This window comes from Miniopterus natalensis, chromosome 1 (genome assembly GCF_054644295.1).
Source record: "Miniopterus natalensis isolate mMinNat1 chromosome 1, mMinNat1.hap1, whole genome shotgun sequence".
NCBI lineage: Eukaryota > Metazoa > Chordata > Mammalia > Chiroptera > Miniopteridae > Miniopterus > Miniopterus natalensis.
Genome location: NC_142081.1, coordinates 89804826 through 89823216, shown reverse-complemented (window position 1 = coordinate 89823216; position 18391 = coordinate 89804826). Strand labels below are relative to the sequence as shown.

At 36.0% G+C, this 18391-nt stretch overlaps 1 pseudogene; it reads right to left on the bottom strand.

Moving 5' to 3' along the window:
* Nucleotides 1-15361: 15361 nt before the first annotated feature.
* LOC107525084 (small ribosomal subunit protein uS8 pseudogene) lies at nucleotides 15362-15750 on the bottom strand (annotated as a pseudogene).
* Nucleotides 15751-18391: the final 2641 nt, after the last annotated feature.

Genomic DNA, 18391 nt, shown 5'->3' with positions numbered 1-18391 from the left:
CTCCACTGTGAGCTGGAGGATGAATCATGCATTACAGACTCATGTGTACAGATGCTAAATGAATGACTACAAGGTGGGGTGAGAAGAATTGTTCAAGACCAGGGTAGAGGGTCTGAGGCATATGCAAGTGGAGAGGGAAGAGGGAGAAAGCGGTTTTTATTAGGTAGATGGAAGGGGGCCTTGAGCCTGTGGCGTGCAGAGGAGCTGTGCTGTGCAGGAAGCAAAAGAGTTGGCTCCCCTAGAGGAAATTAACTTTTTTCCTCCTCTGATGTATCCCCTCTTTTCATTACCACTTGCATTTTCTTTTCTTCTCTCCTTAGTCTTCTTCCATAGAAATAGTGGTTAGTCTTTGGCTCCAGTTCAGTTCTTGAAAATGCAGCCACCTGTGAGTGTTGGGGAGCATACGCTTTCAATCTCTTCACGAGTTGTATTTAGAGTCAGTTAAGTTCTACCAGAGTGGATCTGCCCACGAAAACATCAAACAATGTGTGGAATATGATTAAACTTTGATGAAGGCAATTGTTAAGGTAAGAAGTGAGTTTTCTTACTGATGATTCATGACCCGGCTAATCTAATGTTTGAAGTATGTCCTCAACCTGGTGATTTGCTTCTTTAACTGATGGCTACTGTCCTCACTAGGCCTTTTAGTCCATCACCTTATAACTGTTCAAGCTGGCCAGAGAGAGAAAACAAAATGCCAGTTTTCATGTCTCATTAAAAAAAAAATTCTCTCTTGATGCATTAAGGTCTTAAACCAGGACCATTAAAAAATGTTTTAAGATAGAAAGTGAGTTATTAGCAAATATTCTGATATTTACAAATGGCAAACAATGACTGTAAGTTTAGATTGCACATCTTCAAAAACATTTACAACGAGGCACTCGCTGTGGCCTAATTGTTTTTCCTCTGCGTTATAATAGTTCCGGGGGTGACCACACCCACAATCTATTTTATTGTATGCACTTATTTATTATCTATAGTCTTCTTCAAACTTACAAGTAATGCAAATGAAGGTCTTTTTAATAGATCGATATTTATACTTCATTACATAGAAATTTGATAAATAAAATATTTTTTATCCCAGTATTTTTATTCCAGTAAACATACTGGTGTCTTTTCTCATTTTCCTGATTCTCCTTCCTGTGTTGGTCAGACAGACCTGTTTATTGTTAGAAGCCTAATAAACGCGGGGTAACTACAGGGTCTGAGTCACCCAAGAGAAGGAGGAGGAACTGAGAGGAAATAAGTGACTTTCAGGCTAGTTTTATGTTCAGAAAATCTGTCATGCTTTTTCTCTCAGAATTTGAAGCTAATGCACCCAGCAAAGAAAGCATCCTAACTTCTTTGTTTTTATATTTCCTACTTCTTTTAATCATTAGTTTTATCAAAAACTCTAATTTCCTTTTCATAAGCAATTTTAACAGGATTTGGCACATTTTTAAGTACCTCTACTCGGTGTTATAGCAAGTATTTTTTTTTCCTGAAGCCATGTCAAAATTTATAGTGCAGTATGATATAATTTTAAATATTTGATGCCATTAAATTTTTGAATAGCTTATATATTATATAGTAAAATATTCAAAACATATAAAGGATATACATGAAAAGTAAGCCTTTCCCATCCTCTGCCCCTTGGCTTCTCAGAGACAACCATGATTACGCATTTCTTTTGCATGCTTTCAGACAAACACATGCATAGTATTTACACTCACTCCTCTTCCTTGACACAAATAGTAGTATATTACACACTGTTCTGTATTTTGATTTCCTCACATATCTACATATGTCAGAAAATGTTCCAGATCAATATATATAGAAGTACTGTCTCATTTTTATAGCTGTACTTTATCCCATTCTATGGAAATACTATAATTTATCCAACCAATTCTTAATTGATAAACATTTAGGCTGTTTCCCATATTTTGCTATTACCCTCCATTCTGCAATGACTATTTTTGTCCATAGGTTTTTGCACATACATGTAAAACTATCTGTAGGATAAAGTATTAGATTAAAATTTCTTTGTCAGAGGGAATATAAGCACATTTCAATTTTGATAGGTATTACCAAATTGTACTCCAAAGGTGTTTCTAAAATTTACATTCATAATAATATGGTTCGAGAACATGGGTTTCTTTTTAAAATGTGCACCATCTATACAGAGAGGTAACTGGCTTGCCACTATATGTTGCAATCAGCAACTAAATGAATCTACCAGACACTAAATATAATTAAGAGCCGATTACAGTTACTACTGAAATTAGACAGTGTAATGTTCCTTCTCACCTTCCCCAACTGATTAAATGGATACTTAATATCCATGCCTGCAATCTTGGGAGTATTTAGTGGCTGCACACAGAACATTTGACAGCTATGATCATTGACAGGAGAGTGTTCTGTGTGTTTTAAACACATGAAGGTCAATTTCTTAAGCCTGATGCTGTTTGGTTAGACAAGTATTTAAACTGTGATCTTAAATCTCAAAAATCAGTACAATGTTAAACATGATGGTGAGCTCAGCAACTGTTTGCTATTGCTTCCTAAAACTGTCTACACTTTTGATGTTAGATCATAATCAGATCTTTTAGACTCAGTCTGTAACAATTCTATCTGCTTTTAACATGTCAGTAAAAAATAAAAATGGTTTCACTTTCTGATTTTGAAATTAGGAATGTTAGTTTATTATTATTATTATTAGTGGAGTAAATATCTTATAATGAATCCCTTATAAGTAATTATTTTTACATATTTGGAAATTCTCAGTTTATACAATGAAGCTCCATTTTTCTCTTTGCTCTGTTACAATGAAACCCACCATCTTCTTTGAATTCTGATGTGAATTCTTGTACCTTGCTTTGTCAATATGGCTAATTTCTTGACCTTTCTAGACATCAGCCTACCATCTACATTTGAGGTCAGTGTTTTCTTGATAAGATGTAGTAGCTTATAAAACAAAAGCTTAATGATGCAAATTAAGAATTTTCAATTATGTAAAAATAAAAACTTATAAACAATTCATTAGGAAATATCTACTCCATTAATAAGAATATTTAACATTCCTTTTTTTTTAAAAAAAAAATATATATATCTTTATTGATTTCAGAGAGAGGAAAGGAGAAGGAGAGAGATAGAAACATCAATGATGAGAGAGTCATTGATCGGCTGCCTCTTGCATGCCTCTGACTGGGAATTGAGCCCGCAACCCTCATGTGCCCTGACTGGGAATCAAACCCCGATGGCCTGGATCTCCTAGGTCAATGCTCAACCTCTGAGCCACGCCCGACTGGGAAACACTCCTAATTTTAAAATCAGAAGTTAAAGCCATTTATATTTTACTGACATGCTAAAAGCAGTGAATATTGGTCAGTGAAACTTCTAAGTGTCAAATAAATGCCCTTGCATGAAGAGTTGTAATGATTCACAAAGTACCATTGAAAGCCATGATCTCAATTTTTTTCTTCATATAACTCTATTTTTATAACCTACTTTCTTTATTACTATTTCTTCTCCTAACCATACCTTTTAATAAGTCACTCCTCACTTCATGAACACTCTGCCCATCAGAATCAAGTTGGGCATATCCCAAATTAAACTCATCTCACTCAACCCCTCTCCTCCTCTAGAGTTTCCTGCCAGAGAGTAGTGTCACCATACATCCAGTGGCACCTGTTAACACTTCCTTCTCCCTCCTAACCTTCTTGCACAGCCTACCAGTCATCAAATACTGTTGATTCTACCTCCTAAATATCTCTTCATCTTTACTCCGCCACCCTAGTACTACCTGGACACAGCCTGCTAAATGGTATCCCTACATTTGCTCTTGTCAATTCCAGGTCACTTTTCTACATAAGGGTAAAATTTCTATTTCAGACCAAGGTGAATTAACATGGGCCAGATTTATTCTTTTATACTAAAAGACTAGAAAAAAAATAAGTGAAACAAAAGTTCTCAAGACATTAGACATTAGGTCACCTGGCAACATAGACAGAGGCAACTGAGACAAAGGAAATCTGATGAGTCCATGATGACTAGCTTATTCTGTGGAGAAGGTATTCAGGACACGATGCAGGGAAGAGAAGTCACATGGAGCCTAGTAATCTCTCTGCATTAAGGAGAGGGGAGCTGGGAGCACAGGGAGGTCAAGTTGGTTAGATATCACAGGACAGAGTACCAGAGAGGAGACAGAGGCAGAGAGAGAGAGGGAACTCTGGAGATCTGCTGGGTGTCCTCAACTATTCAGCTGAATAGCAATCAGTGCACATATCTTAGGAAACTACTTGGGGTAGAGCAAGAACTAGTCTAAAGGATTAGAATGAAAAATGCCCAGAGCTCTCTTAGGGCTATAAGAATGCCTACTTGCAGCAGTCAGAATGGAAAACCTGATAGTTTATGGTTCACTGAGCAGAGTGATCAGACAGATATTGTCTATGTAGTGAGAAAAGTTCTCCCTAGACATAATGCTCCACTGGTCCTGCCTAACAATGCTTAAAAGCAAAACCCAAGAGAATCAAACCGTTTCCAAGTAATTTGACCACACCCCCATCCCCCAATGCAAGAAAATGTATAGGAATGCAGAAATATTCAGCAGTCAATAGTGAGAGTCACAGTGTTTGGTATCCATTCAAAACTTACCAGGCATACAAAAAAAGCAGGGAAGTATAACACACAATGAGGATAAAAATAAAAACTGACTCAGAACTGACACAGATGTTAGAATTAATAGACAAGGTATTATTAAAATAGTTATTATAACTTTATTTAATATGATTTTAAAAACTAGAGGAAGGACTGAATATATAAATTAGAGACATGAAAAATATAAAATATAAGAAAAAATAATGTGGAGGAAAGGGAACCTTCCTGCGCTGTTGGTAGGAATGCAGACTGGTACAGCCACTGTGGAAAGTAGTATGGGATTGCCTCAAAAAATGTTCATTGCAGTATCATTTACAATAGTTACGATTTGGAAGCAGCCCAAGTATCCATCAGTAGTTAGATGAGTGGATAAAAAAGCTGTGGTACATTTATACAATGGAATAGTACTCAGTGGTAAAAAAGAAGAAAATTTTACATTTTGTGACAGCAAGGATGGACCTGGAGAGTATTATGCTAAGTGAAATAAGCCAGTCAGAGAAAGACAAGTACCATATGACTTCATTTGTATGTAGAATCTAATGAATAAACTAAACTAACAAACTAAGTGGAGAGAGGCTTACGGATACAGAGCCTAGACTGATAGCAGTCAGAGGGGAGAGGGTTGGGGGCTGGGTGAGAAGGGTGAAGGTATTAAGCAAAAAAAAAAAAAGACTCCTGGACACAAACAACAGTGTGGTGATTGCCAAAGTGAAGAGGGGTGAGGGGAGGTAGAAGAGGTTATAGGGGGTATAAATGGTGGTGGAAGGAGACTTGACTTGGGGTGGTGAACACACAATACAGTATACAGATGATGTGCTGTAGAAGTGTATGCCTGAAACCTATATAATTTATTAACCATTGTCACCCCAACAAATTCAGTACATCACACACACACACACACACACACACACACACACACACAAAGAACCAATTCAAACTTCTAGAGATGAAGCCTATAATGTCTGGGGTGAAAAATACATGGGATGTGGTTAACAGCAGATTAGACATCGCATAATATAAAATTAGTGAGCTTGAAAACACAGCAGTAGAAATTATCCAAAAAGAAACAAAAAGATAACAGAATTTCAAAAAAAGGAAAAGAAAAAGAAAAATACCATTGAGCTCTGGGACAACTTTAAGAGGTTTAATATTGTATAATTGTGGCAGAACAGAAAAAATTATTTGAAGAAATAATGGCTAAGATATTTCTAAATTTTATGGAAAGTATAAACAAGATTCAAGAAGCTTTAAAAACAAGAAACAAAGAAAACTGCACCAAGATACATCATAATCAAATTGTTTAAAACCAGAGACAAAGAGCATATATTAAAAACAGCCAGAGGAAAAAGACACATTAAATGCAGAAGAACAAAGAGAAGCAGTTTTCTCCCCAGAAATTGCAAGTGAAAAGACCATGGGGCAACATTTTTAAATCTCTCAAAAACAAAAACTGTCCATTTAGAGTCTTCAGCAGTGAAAACATCATCTTTGAAAGACAAAGGTGCATAAAGACTTATTCAGGCAGACAAAGCTAAAAAAAATTATTAGCAACAGTACAAGAAATGTTAAAGAAAGTCCTTTAAGCAGAGGAAAATGATTCCAGATGAAAACCTATACCTACACAAAGAAATGAGGAGCCCAGGAAATGATAGCTTTGCAGATAGCAGGAAGGGTTTCTTATTATTATTTAAATCTCTTTAACAGATAATAAACTGCTTAAAGCAATAACAATGTATTGTGTAGTACATATCACATGTAGAAATAAAATGTATGGCAATAATAGCATGAAGGCTGAAAGGAAGAAGTAGAAGTATACTTTTGTAAGGTCCTTACAATATGTGAAATGGCACAATGTTATTTGAGTATAGGATCTGATAGGCTAAAAATATATACTATACTACAAACCCTAAAACAATTACTAAAATAACACCACAGAGAGTTATAGCTAATATAGCTAATAAGAAAACAGAGGAGGTAAATAGAATCATAAACAACAACAACAAAAAGCAAACAAAAAAACTCAATCCAGGGACTTCTGGTCTAGGTAAAATAGTATAGATTCATTTCTCCCTGTTAAGTATAACTATTCCTTGAAAATAATGTGAAAGGAAACTGAAGGAAAAGTCTAAATTGGTCAGAGACCTCAGAACTAGAGGAAAACAGCATCAGGGTGTCTTGTGATGCTCTTATCCAACAGAAGATGATAACTCAGGCTTGGCATTTTCTGACCCCCAACCTCTACAGAAGGCAGTTTCAGGTAGGCTCATTTATCACTTGGATTGAATGAGAGTTCTGCCAGCAGTAGACAAGCTTAGCAACATCAGAAATGGAGATTGACTGATAACCTTGCTAGTGATAAATGGCCAGGGGAAGTGCTCTCATTCCTCACTGGGGCTGAGACTCCCTTCCTCAACCAAAGATGCAAAGAGGCAGTGGCAAGAGGGGTCCCCCTGCAACAAAAAACTAACCCAGGAAGTGCTCTAATTCCCCTCTAGGCCTGAGACTCCCATGCTGCATCTAAAGACACTGAGTGGCTGAGTGGCCCTACCAAAGGAAACCTACCACAGTAAAACCTGGTCCAAAAGGTCTCTTTGTACCCTTGGATAGAGAATCCCTTCCCCCACCTAGAGGGCTAGATAACCTGGTTTGGGGAAAATATACCCCATCACCCCAAATAGTACCAGCAGTGCTAGTGGGGACCCAGTGGCACCAAAGGAAACAAGCAGAAAAAACAGCACTCCATGGCTCTGAAAATTAAGTGGTCATTGGAATCACAGACCACAAAATTAGTCCAGTACCTGTGTGCTAAACCTATATATGGTGACTGCTATCATAAGAGATCTAAATAGGGCCCAAAGTCTGCTAACATAAAAGCCAAAATGTCCAGGATATGATAAAAAATCACTGCTCACCAAGAACCAGGATTTTAAAGCAGTCATCATAAAAATGCTTCAGCAAGGGCTCAGTAGTAGAGTGGATATGACAGAGAATAGCATCAGTGAAGTTGAGGACAGGTCAATAGAATTTATTTAGTCTGAACAAGAGGGAAAAGAGACTGGAAAAAATGAATAAAACCTCAGGGACCTGCGGGACAATAACAAAGGATCTAACATTTATATCAGTGGAGTCCCAGAGGGAGAAGAAAAAGACAGTAGGGCCAAAAGAGTATTCAAAGAAATAATGACTAAAACTTTTGGCAAATAACAAACTTATATATTTAAGGAAGGGAGTAAACTCCAAATTGGATAAACCTAAAGAAATCAACATTAAGACATATAATAATTAAATTCCTGAAGCTAAAGACAGAATAAAAACCTTGAAAATAGCCAGAAACAATAACCTAAAGGGAAACATCAGTTTGAATGACAGTGGATTTTTAATTTGACACCATGGAGGCTGGAAAGAAGTGGCACAGCAGTTTTGGAGTGCTGAAAGAAAAGAACTGTCAGTCATAAATACCATGTCTGCTGAAACTATCCTTCAGGAATGAAGAGAAAACAAAGGCATTCTCAGATGAAGAGAAACTAAAATAAATTGTTGCTAGCAGACCTGCCCTTGAAGAATGACTAAAGGAGTTTCTTCGAACAGAAAGGAATTGGCAAACAAAGGAATTTTGGAGCATCAGGAAGTAAGAACAATAGAACGAGCAGAAATAGATGTTCATACAATAAACCATCCCTCTCTATATGAATTTTATAAATCAAATCGACTAAAACGGGGAAGGTTCAAGATATCTAAATAGAAGTAAGGTTTCTAAACTTCACTTGAAGTGGTAAAATGTTGACACAAATAGATGAACATAAGATACATATATATGGTAATACTCAGAGCCTCTAACAGGAAAACTATACACTAAAAAACACTATAAACAAATCAACATGGAATCCTAAAGTTAATTTGGGTAAGAATCCAAAAGGACCTTCCATTGATGTAGCTGCTGTATGAAAACATCTGCCTAATTCAGAAATCAGAGAACTTTATAGCCAGAAGATTATTTAGTTTAATGTTTCTCAGTCAGTAATGTGTATTTTAATCATTTGGTGATCTTGTTCTAATGCAAACTATGATTGATTAGGTCTGGGATGGGATATAAGATTCTACATTCCAAGCAAACTGTCACTCCAAAGACCACCCTCTAAGTAGCAAGGAGTTATTTCAATCCCTTTAACAGTTGAGGAATAGATGGCTCTTCTGGTGCTTTAGAGCACTGCAATGACTCTGGAGGACCTAAAGCCATTGGACCTGAGTTTCATTAATAACAATTTCTCAAACTCTTATCATAAAGATCTCTGGTCTGGCCTTGGTGCTGCCCTTCCAAAGTCATGATTTTTAATATTCCTTCAATTCTGAGATTGAATGGGAAAACTCCTTTCAATTAATTTCTCCCTCTTTTATTTTTTTCTTTAGCTATTCAGAATCAGTTTTTGTTGTATGCGATCAAAAGAATCTTCACTAATGTAGGCTGAGTGTTAGACTTGGAGCACAAAGAAACATACCATATTTGCATCACAAGGAAACAAGTTCTTCTTCCCCTGGGATATTGCAATTGAGATATTTTTGAAAAAGTTTACAAGCCCAGTAGTGACTCAGAAATATTCTTCTCCAGTATGACCTCTCCTTTCATCTGCTAGGCTCCTATGCAACTTCCTAACTGATCTCTTCATTTGAATATCTAGTAAACATCCCAAACTTAATATGTCCAAAACAAAACCTAATCATCTGCAGCAAGTGGCACCAGCTTTCATGTAGTTGCTCTGATAAAAACCTAGACATCATCCTGATTTCTCTCTTTCCTTTCCCAAATCCAATTGATTAGTAGGTTAGGTCAGTTGTCCCTTAAAAATATAGCCAGAATCCAACCACTTACCATCTGAACTGCTTCATCTCTCTCCCTAGGAAACTGCAATAGCCTCCCAGTTGCAAGTTCTGTTTCCACTCTACCTTTGTCACTGGTGCCAGAATGATTCTTTAAAGATGTAAACCAAGTCATGTTACTTTCATATTCATAATCTGTCAGTAGCTTCTCATCATGAAGAGAATAAAATCCAAACATCTACCTTATGTGACCTGACCCTTGACTGAACTTCTTACTTCAGTTTCTTCCACTCTCCTTGAGCATCCTACTCCAGCTCTCTGGTCACCTTGTTATCTCTCCCACTAGAGGATAGGTCTCAGAGGGCCCAAATTTTGTCTGTTTTACTCACAGTTGTATTTTCAGTGCCTATAGCAATGCCTGACACAGAGTAGATGTCAATTAATAATTCTAAAATAAATAAGAGAATTATTAAAATCTTAAAAAAAAAGCAGAGAAAAAAGAAAAAGGGAGCAAGAAATAGATGGGACAAATAAAAATAGTGAGATGGTAGATATAATTCAGCCATTTCTATGAGTACATTAAATCACAATAGCCTAACACTACAATTAAAAGGCAGAAATTATCAGATGGAAAAAAAGCAAGGATAACTACATGCTGTCTGAAAGAAATACAGTTTAACTAAAAAGACATAATTAGGTTAAAAGTAAAAATATGGAAAAAGATATATCATGCTAACACTGATCATAAGAAAGTTTCAATGGCTATATTAATATCAGATGAAGAAATTTTTAGAACAAAGGATATTAGCAAGATAAAGAAGGTCATTTCATAATGATAACTGGGTCAATTCATTATAGAACACAACCATTATAACAATTAATGCATCTAATAACAGAACTTCAAAATACAGGGAGCAAAACCTGATAGAACTGCAAGAATAAATAGACAAATCTCAGAGTGTCTGTAAACAGACAGACACATATATGGTCAATAAATTTTTGGCAAAGTTGCAAAGGCAATTCAGGGGATAAAGGATAGTCTTTTACTATCAGTTCACACCTTGCACCATATACACTAATTAACTCTAAATAGATCACAGATCTAAATATAAAACATACAATCATAAAGCTTGTAGGAAAAAACTTCTATCATTATAGGAGAAAATCTATGATGTTTGGTTAGGCAAAGACTTTTTACATATAACATCGAAAGGACAATTTATAAAACAAAGAAGTTGGATAAATTAGAGTTCATTAATTTAAGAACTCTACTCTTAGAAAGCACTGTAAAAACAAAGAAAAGAAAGCCATGGATGGGGAGAACTGAATTCAGAATATAAAATGAAATTTCACTACTCAGTAATAAGAAGATAAACAACTAAAAACAAAATGAGCAAAAAATTTTAATAGACATTTTACCAATGAGATAGATGGATGGCAGATGAGCTCATGGAAATATGCTGAACATAGGGAAATGCAAATTGAAGCCACAATTATATATCACTGGGAACCAATTAAATGTCTAAAGTTAAAAAGACTGATGATACCAATGTTGGCAAGAAATTGGAGCAACAGGAACTCTCATTTCTGCTGGTGAGCATGTACCATGTACATAAATGAACCCCTTTGGAAACAGCCTGTAACTTTCTTAAGAGATTAAAGATATATCTACTACATGATCCAGTGACTCTGCTCTTAGAAATGACAATATATGTTTGGACAAAGATTATACATAAATGTTCCTAGTAGCTTTATTTACAATAATCCCAAACTGGAAATAACTACAAAGTCCATCAATAGCTGAATGGCTAAACAAACTCTGGTATCTCCATATAATCAAATACTGCTTAGCAATAAAAAGAATGGAATACTGTATTGATATTTGCAAGAACATGGATGAATCTCAAAATAATTATACTGAGTAAAAGAATCTAGACAAAAAGGAATTTATACTATATAACTATATTTATATAAAATTCTAGAAAACACAAAGTAATCTGTAGTGAAATAAGGTAGATCAGTGGGGGATTGAAATGGGGTTGGGAGAAGGGAGGGACAAGAAGGAGGGATCATGAATGAGCATGAAGAATTTATCTGGGTGATGGATATGTTCACTATCTTGATTGTGGTGATGCTGGGTATATACATAAATCAGTATTTATCAAATTATACACTTTTATGTGCAGTTTATTGTATGTCAGTTATCTCTCAATATATGTTTTTCAAGAAAGAAAATAAGAGTTGACCTATTTGGATGTCTCATATGCTGCCATTTGACTTACAGAATACTAACTTTTTTAAAGACAGAGACTTTTTTATTACAGTGCAATTAAACATTCTTAAAAGTGTCAGTAGATCAAAATTATAATCTTATAAAACATATAAACAAAAAAACCTTGGAGATTCTGTAATAATTTGTTTAGGTGAAAAAACTAAAGTGGATGAGATAAATTGATGTACCCCAAATTGTATAAGAATTCAGTGTGTCTAAACAAGCTCACAGAAATAAAAGTTTTGCTTTCTTGCCACCCACTAAGCTAAGTCACAGAGACAGATATAAATGGTCAAAATGTTGCATTCATATGATCTCAAACTTGACTACCTGATAGTAAATCCACTGGTTGAAAAATGCAAACAATTTTTTTAAATAGTTGTTGAGTATAGCACAAAACAACCAAGTTTCATTTGACCATAAATCTCAATCAAAATATTATGGTATATTCTATAACCCGTATTACTGGCTGTAAATGGAAATTTAAATGGAGCAAATTAGAAAAATGCATACTTTTTTCAGAAAATTGTCATAATGTGTTGTTTTTTATTTAAGATCAAAAGACTTTTTCCATCTGCTGGAGAATAGTAATAATAAATATACAAATCTATGACTTTTTCAATGTGAATGGCACTCTATAGAGGGTTGCGACGATGGAGGCTTTAGATGTACCTTTATCAGAAAAGAAAATATACCACTAAGGTATTAGAAGTATAACTGCTATAATTTCAAACAAGGTATTTAAGTATTATTAACTCTAAAACTGTTATTTTCCTTAACTGGCAAGCAGAAGTGCATTCTCATACCAATGTATGTAAGTAATTTTTGAACTAATTTTGTTTACATTGAAGTCTTTGGGACATTTGGGAGTTAGAGATAAGACTTCTTCATCTTTAGGGAAAAGTGCTTTAAACCTTGTCTTGTATGAGTTAAACGTATGTAAACAAACAAGTTCAATTATATTTTAGAGAAAATTCTGCAGTAATATTTATTGTAGATGACTAAGGATGAGGTAATGGTGGCTTAGCAACATGTTTTAGTTAAGACTGCACTCAAGAGAATTTGGTTTGCGTCCCAGCTCCACAGTTGGGCCAAGAAAAGTAATTACAGTGATTAATAATAATATTTGATTTTCTACTCCCTGAGCCCACTTCTCAGAGCTGGTATTATCTGGGGGCAGAAACCAATTGCAGGAAGGAAATGAGAAGTATGTCCTACCATTTGAATTCTTAAGTGTTATATAGCCCCAAAGCTGCCATTACAAAAGCTGCCTGTGTCACCCCATGAATTTTTACATGGAGTTTTCAGCTTCTTGTTTTTCTGGTCACCCTGGAAGTGAGAGCAGACCAGAGGTGATGTTTTCACTCTTCAGGAACAAGTTTTAATTAATGTCCCATAAGAAGTACCTCCTCAGGCTTGTAAGTGTGGTTAAGGAATTTGTAAGTGGTGATGAAGAGAAGTCAGATTTAAATGAATCAGGGCCTCTGCTTTGAAAATCAATAGTGAGACAAAACAAAAATAACATATTTTGTCTTTAACATGAGAAAGGATCTCATATCCTCATCTTTGGTTGGATTCTGAGGGCCAATGCAAGAAGAGTTCTAAGATACCTAAGATTTAATATAAAGAAGTAAATGAGAAGAAAAAGAAAACAAAAACTGTCCAGGGAAGGACTGGGTTTCAAGACTCCAGTAGCCTTCAGCTCTGCCACTACCAGGAGGAGTTGCTATGGGAACCATTGCAAAAGATTAAATACATCAAGAATACATGATTGTGAGAAATGGGTGGGAATGGGAATTATATTAATGTTGAAATGGTGGTTCTTCTATTTGTGGGGTTTTCACATTTCTTTTCTAAATCATATACAAAAACTCCCTCACAAGCACAGAGCTCATTAATAAATCTCTGCTCTATGCTAAACATAGGGCAAATAAAATTGTTCATATTTTGCAGTAAAAATTAAAGGGTTCTGACATTTTGTACTGCTTGCTTGTTTTCTGACCCCCAGCATCACTTTTGGAGTAAACTCTGCCATCTCTTCTTGACTGAAAAATAACCTCTTGGGGTGTATTGGCAGAGGGGTCTGGAACAAGTCAACTGAGGCTCCTCCTTTCTCCTCTGATCCTGTCATCATCACATACACTACATTTACTTTATCTCTAGGATCTGGGAAAAAAAATTAACCCTGGTACTCATTACAATTCTCCTTAGAAAAAATTTATCAGGAGAATCAAAGCTAGAAAAATGAGTCTCTTAAAATAGTTTCTTAAAATAATGTAAATGTTGTGATTTAGGTATTCACAAAGTTCAGAATTTTTCAACAGAGGCCTTTTCTTGTTATTGTTATTATGGTGAATGTTTGTCAGTCTGTGAGAAGTCAATTGTTGAATCTCACCCTGCAAGTGGAGAAAGCTGGATCAGAAACTGATTCAAGGAGTCCCGGTCACCCAGACCAGAACTGAAACTCTGCACTGTCACCCACTGTTTTGTTCTTGACCACATTGCTCCTTTGCCCTGTTGAAAGAATTTATTTATTTTAAGAATTAAGATTACAATTATAAAAGTCCTTTGTTCCTTAATTTTAAATCAACTGTTCAGATGAGGTAGTTTTCTAAAGAATTAGGGGAAAGTAATTCCCTCTTTTGCAGTTATTATAGGTCATGTTTCAAAGCAAATCTCTGTAAGAAACATATTGCACTTTTTTTGTTTGCTTTGCCTTTTCCCACAGCAAGAACTTCACCCTTTATTACTGTTGTCACAGTTGGCTGAAGAAGAGCTGTATTTCCAATAAGGTGATGGTCACCAAAGATTTATTCTATGCAACAAACATTCTGTTCTAGAGAAATAGTTTAACAAGAAATTTGTTTTTTAAAAGTGCAATATCTACCACATATAGATGTATTTAACTTGATATTTTTAAAATTAAGAAGTAGACTATGTGTTCACACTTTTTAAAAATGTGGCTTCACACTATTTCAAGTCCATAAATTTCTCTCTTTAAAAATAATTAACAACCAGGAAAGGGAGAAGGGGCATTGGAGCCAGCCCCTAGGGTTGGTTGAGCCTCCAGAATAGATTTGACCCCTGCAGCACCACAAGTTGCCTAAAGGCTGCTGCTTTGGCCCAGTGTTGCTCTTTGACTGTTTTAGAAATGTGGCAAGGGTGGGGAGGGACTCCAAAGACTGGGAGATAAAAGGTTGGAGATGGTCCCCTCAGTGGGAGAAAAGGGTAATATCTACAGACAATTCTTTGGTTGGGGGAGGGGGAAATCAAGTTTTCTTCTGTTAATAAATAAGACAAAACAACAACAAGCAATACCAAACCTAACATGGACTAAAAGGCCACTAGCTGCCACTTGCTTCTCAGGCAAGAGCATACTGACCATCTTTCTCTGCAGCCACCTGAAAACGTGGCCGGCATGTGAATCAAGGCTTCCATGTTCACAGGCTGAGTGGCTCACTATCTAAGGGCCACTGTACACAGATGCCTCCATCTTACCTACAGTTTTAAGAGTTGCCAGACAGCAAAGTAACATTGGATAAAAGATATCCTTTTTATATTTTATTTTATTTTATGTTATTTTATTTTATTTTATTTTAGCCTGTTGAGGCATTTTATTTGCATATATGTATTACACCCTTAGAAAAGGAATCCCAGGAGTTTCCCTCCTGTGTTTTCATCTTGCTTCTTCATGGTCCATGATGTCTGCTGAAGTTGTCAGCACAATGAAACCAAAACGACGGGATGGAAGCTGGTTGTCCTGCCAATTTTCTAGATTTTTGAGTCACATCAAATCTTGGGCTGATCACTCCACACTTGTTCAACCTGCCTGTGAGGTTCACAACAATTTCCCCAGCTCTGTGGTCATCAATAAATTCAAATCTGCCAATGTAACCATGCTTCATCGCCACAGTTAGAAACCTGGCAATGACTTTGGAGCACACCCTAATAAGAACCTGGCGTTTGCCTCTTTTTTGGGCATTGTTGATACTCTTTAGAGCATCAGCCAGGACATTCATGTGCACCATAGTGGTGGCAGGGAAAGATTGTGGAAAGAGGTGATATCCTTTTACTAAGTAGTTAAGGATCTTTGAGGACTGTGGCAGTAGTGTTCTTCTCCAAGTCAGGAGTCAACAACTGTCCTACCCCACCCCCTCTTCAGGAAACGCTTTTTGTCTTTTCAGCACTAGGAACAAGTCCATATTGGTTTGAGGAGGATGAAAGTTTTGGACTTAAACTAACCCTATGTCTGTCCTTTGCTGTATGGCTTTGACAAGAACATATTAAGTGTATACACCTCATTTCTTTTATGGATTTGTTCTGAATGATCTCAGTGTGGAAGGAAATCAAATGCAAAGTCTTATTTGAATGCATTTAAGACTAGAGGTTTACATTCAAACTGCTTCAGTTTCATTTGTGGGTATTTTCCTCCTAAAGTGCCATCAATTGCCACTTTGTTTGATTCTTTTCAAGTGCAGCTTGGCAGGAACGCTGACCACATCAATTTCATATTCTCTTTTGTCTGACTCAAGGATATCAGACACTGTTTCACCTTAATGAGGTCTAGTTCTACTCCTATTACCAGGCTATTTCTCTCTGATAAATCACAGTGTCCTGTGGTGTCATTGCCCCTGTAATAGCAGGCAGGTGAAGAGTAAATGATGCTCCTGAACCCCATGCTTCTCTCCTAACTGACTCTAATTGCTCTGATGCCAAGATGCTTGGTCTCACGATCTTGAGCAAATGTTTATCCGGTGGATTTACCAAGGTCATGACTGCTAGGCTTGCCCCGCACCAGTGCTCTGATTTGTGGTGTAAAATGAGGTTGTTTTAGGAGGATATGACATGTGGCCCACTTGACAGGATTTCTGTTTTCTGTGAAGGGTCACATGTGAAAGCTTTTCTTTTTGGTTTCTAAGAAGAGCCAAAGTAGGCTGAAAAGGTTGAGTTAAATAATAAAAAAAAACAATGAAAAATGTTTTATTTCCCTGCATAAAGCAGCCAAGAGAAAATTCTAAGATGAACATTTATTCGCTCATTCATTCAATATTAATTGAACTCCAACTTTGGGAGACACATTGTTCTAACTGATGTGTGAGATACACGATGGAGTGGCCTTGAACACTTGGTGGGATTGGACCCTCATTTGGGGTAAGTTAAGAAAAATATTTCCATTGGAGGAAACAGCGAGCATTGACAAAGAGATGGGAAAATGTAGAATTTATATGGGATCAGGATGTTTGGAAAAGCACATTGAGATCCACATAGGTCATAATTTATCCTGGTAAGTAAAAGAAAACAAGGCTTAAAGTCAGGATGTGCTTTGCAAATGCAAAACTTAATTCCATCCAAACTATTCCAACTCTTCCCAAAGTGCTCTCCAAGTGATATGCAGAATGAGGGTTGGGGGAAATTGTTCAACATTTTCAAAGGCTTGATGTCAAGATAATACCCAGGGATGACTGCCTGAAGATTCTGCAGTCCATCCATTTTACAACATATAGAACATTGTCTTCTTGGATTAAGCCAGGTGAGGGTACAGCTGTTTTTCTGGAAGGAATCATTCTACCACCCCATACCAATGTCTACCCGAGTTCTGCTCTAGGGTGGAGCCATGGGCCTACACTGAGGAATGTATAGAACTGAAGTTTTTTAAAAGTCATATTATATCATGCAGGAAAGATGTTGAGAATATTATAGAGTATTCTCTCCCCACTGACCCATGTAAAAATGTTCACTTAGGTCTCAGTACTAGTACTAGAACTAATTATTCTTCTCTTAAACAAGTCATTTTAAAAAAATAGTTTCAAAAAATGGTTCTTTCTATGGCTTGACTGCTAGAAAATGCAGATCCCCACATACAGCAGACTTCTAATAAAGTGTACTTACTACAATTATTTTTTGTTTTTTCTCATTTTCTTGGCTTGCTTTTAAAATATTATATAAGTCACAAATCATTTTAGAAATAAGAAGTGACATGAACATGATCTAAAATGAGTTACAGAAAACACTTAATCTTTCAAAGTATTCTAAGTAGACTAAGACTGGAACTTTCTTCCTCCCCCACCTCCCCAAGGGTTGAAGCTCTGAATCATTCATTTACTGGAATCTACAATAAAAAAACAATTTTTGAGGAAACTTCTAGACTTGTAGAGGGTCAGATATGTTTTCAGTTTGTATTGTCTTTGGCATTGTCTTGTGTGACCAATTACCAGATAGTTATATAAAGGAAGTTCTCAAAAGTAAATATGAACCAAGAAAAAAAAGATTTGGCAACTTTGGAACTCAGCAATTTGGAATAAAATAAGAATAGAACATTAAGTTCTTAATTTTAATGCAGAATTTATGATATCAAGAGCTATAAAACAATACAAATTTGAAAAAAATTGTTTCTCTTTTCTCATATACACAAATAGACACATACTACATCTAGGAGAATAGTTCCACACTATATATATTTAAACTGATTTTTCTCTTCCAGGCAAATTTGCTCAAAACTTTACATACACAATTTCTTCTGGAATATATATGCATTAATCCCAGAGTCAGGTACATCTGCAAATAGTTGAAAATCAAACAGTTCATGCCACTTACACTGCCAAAGTGACACCCCATTTAAATTTTTCATAAATGTTTTCCAGATTTGCAAATCCTCTTTGATGTTTTAAA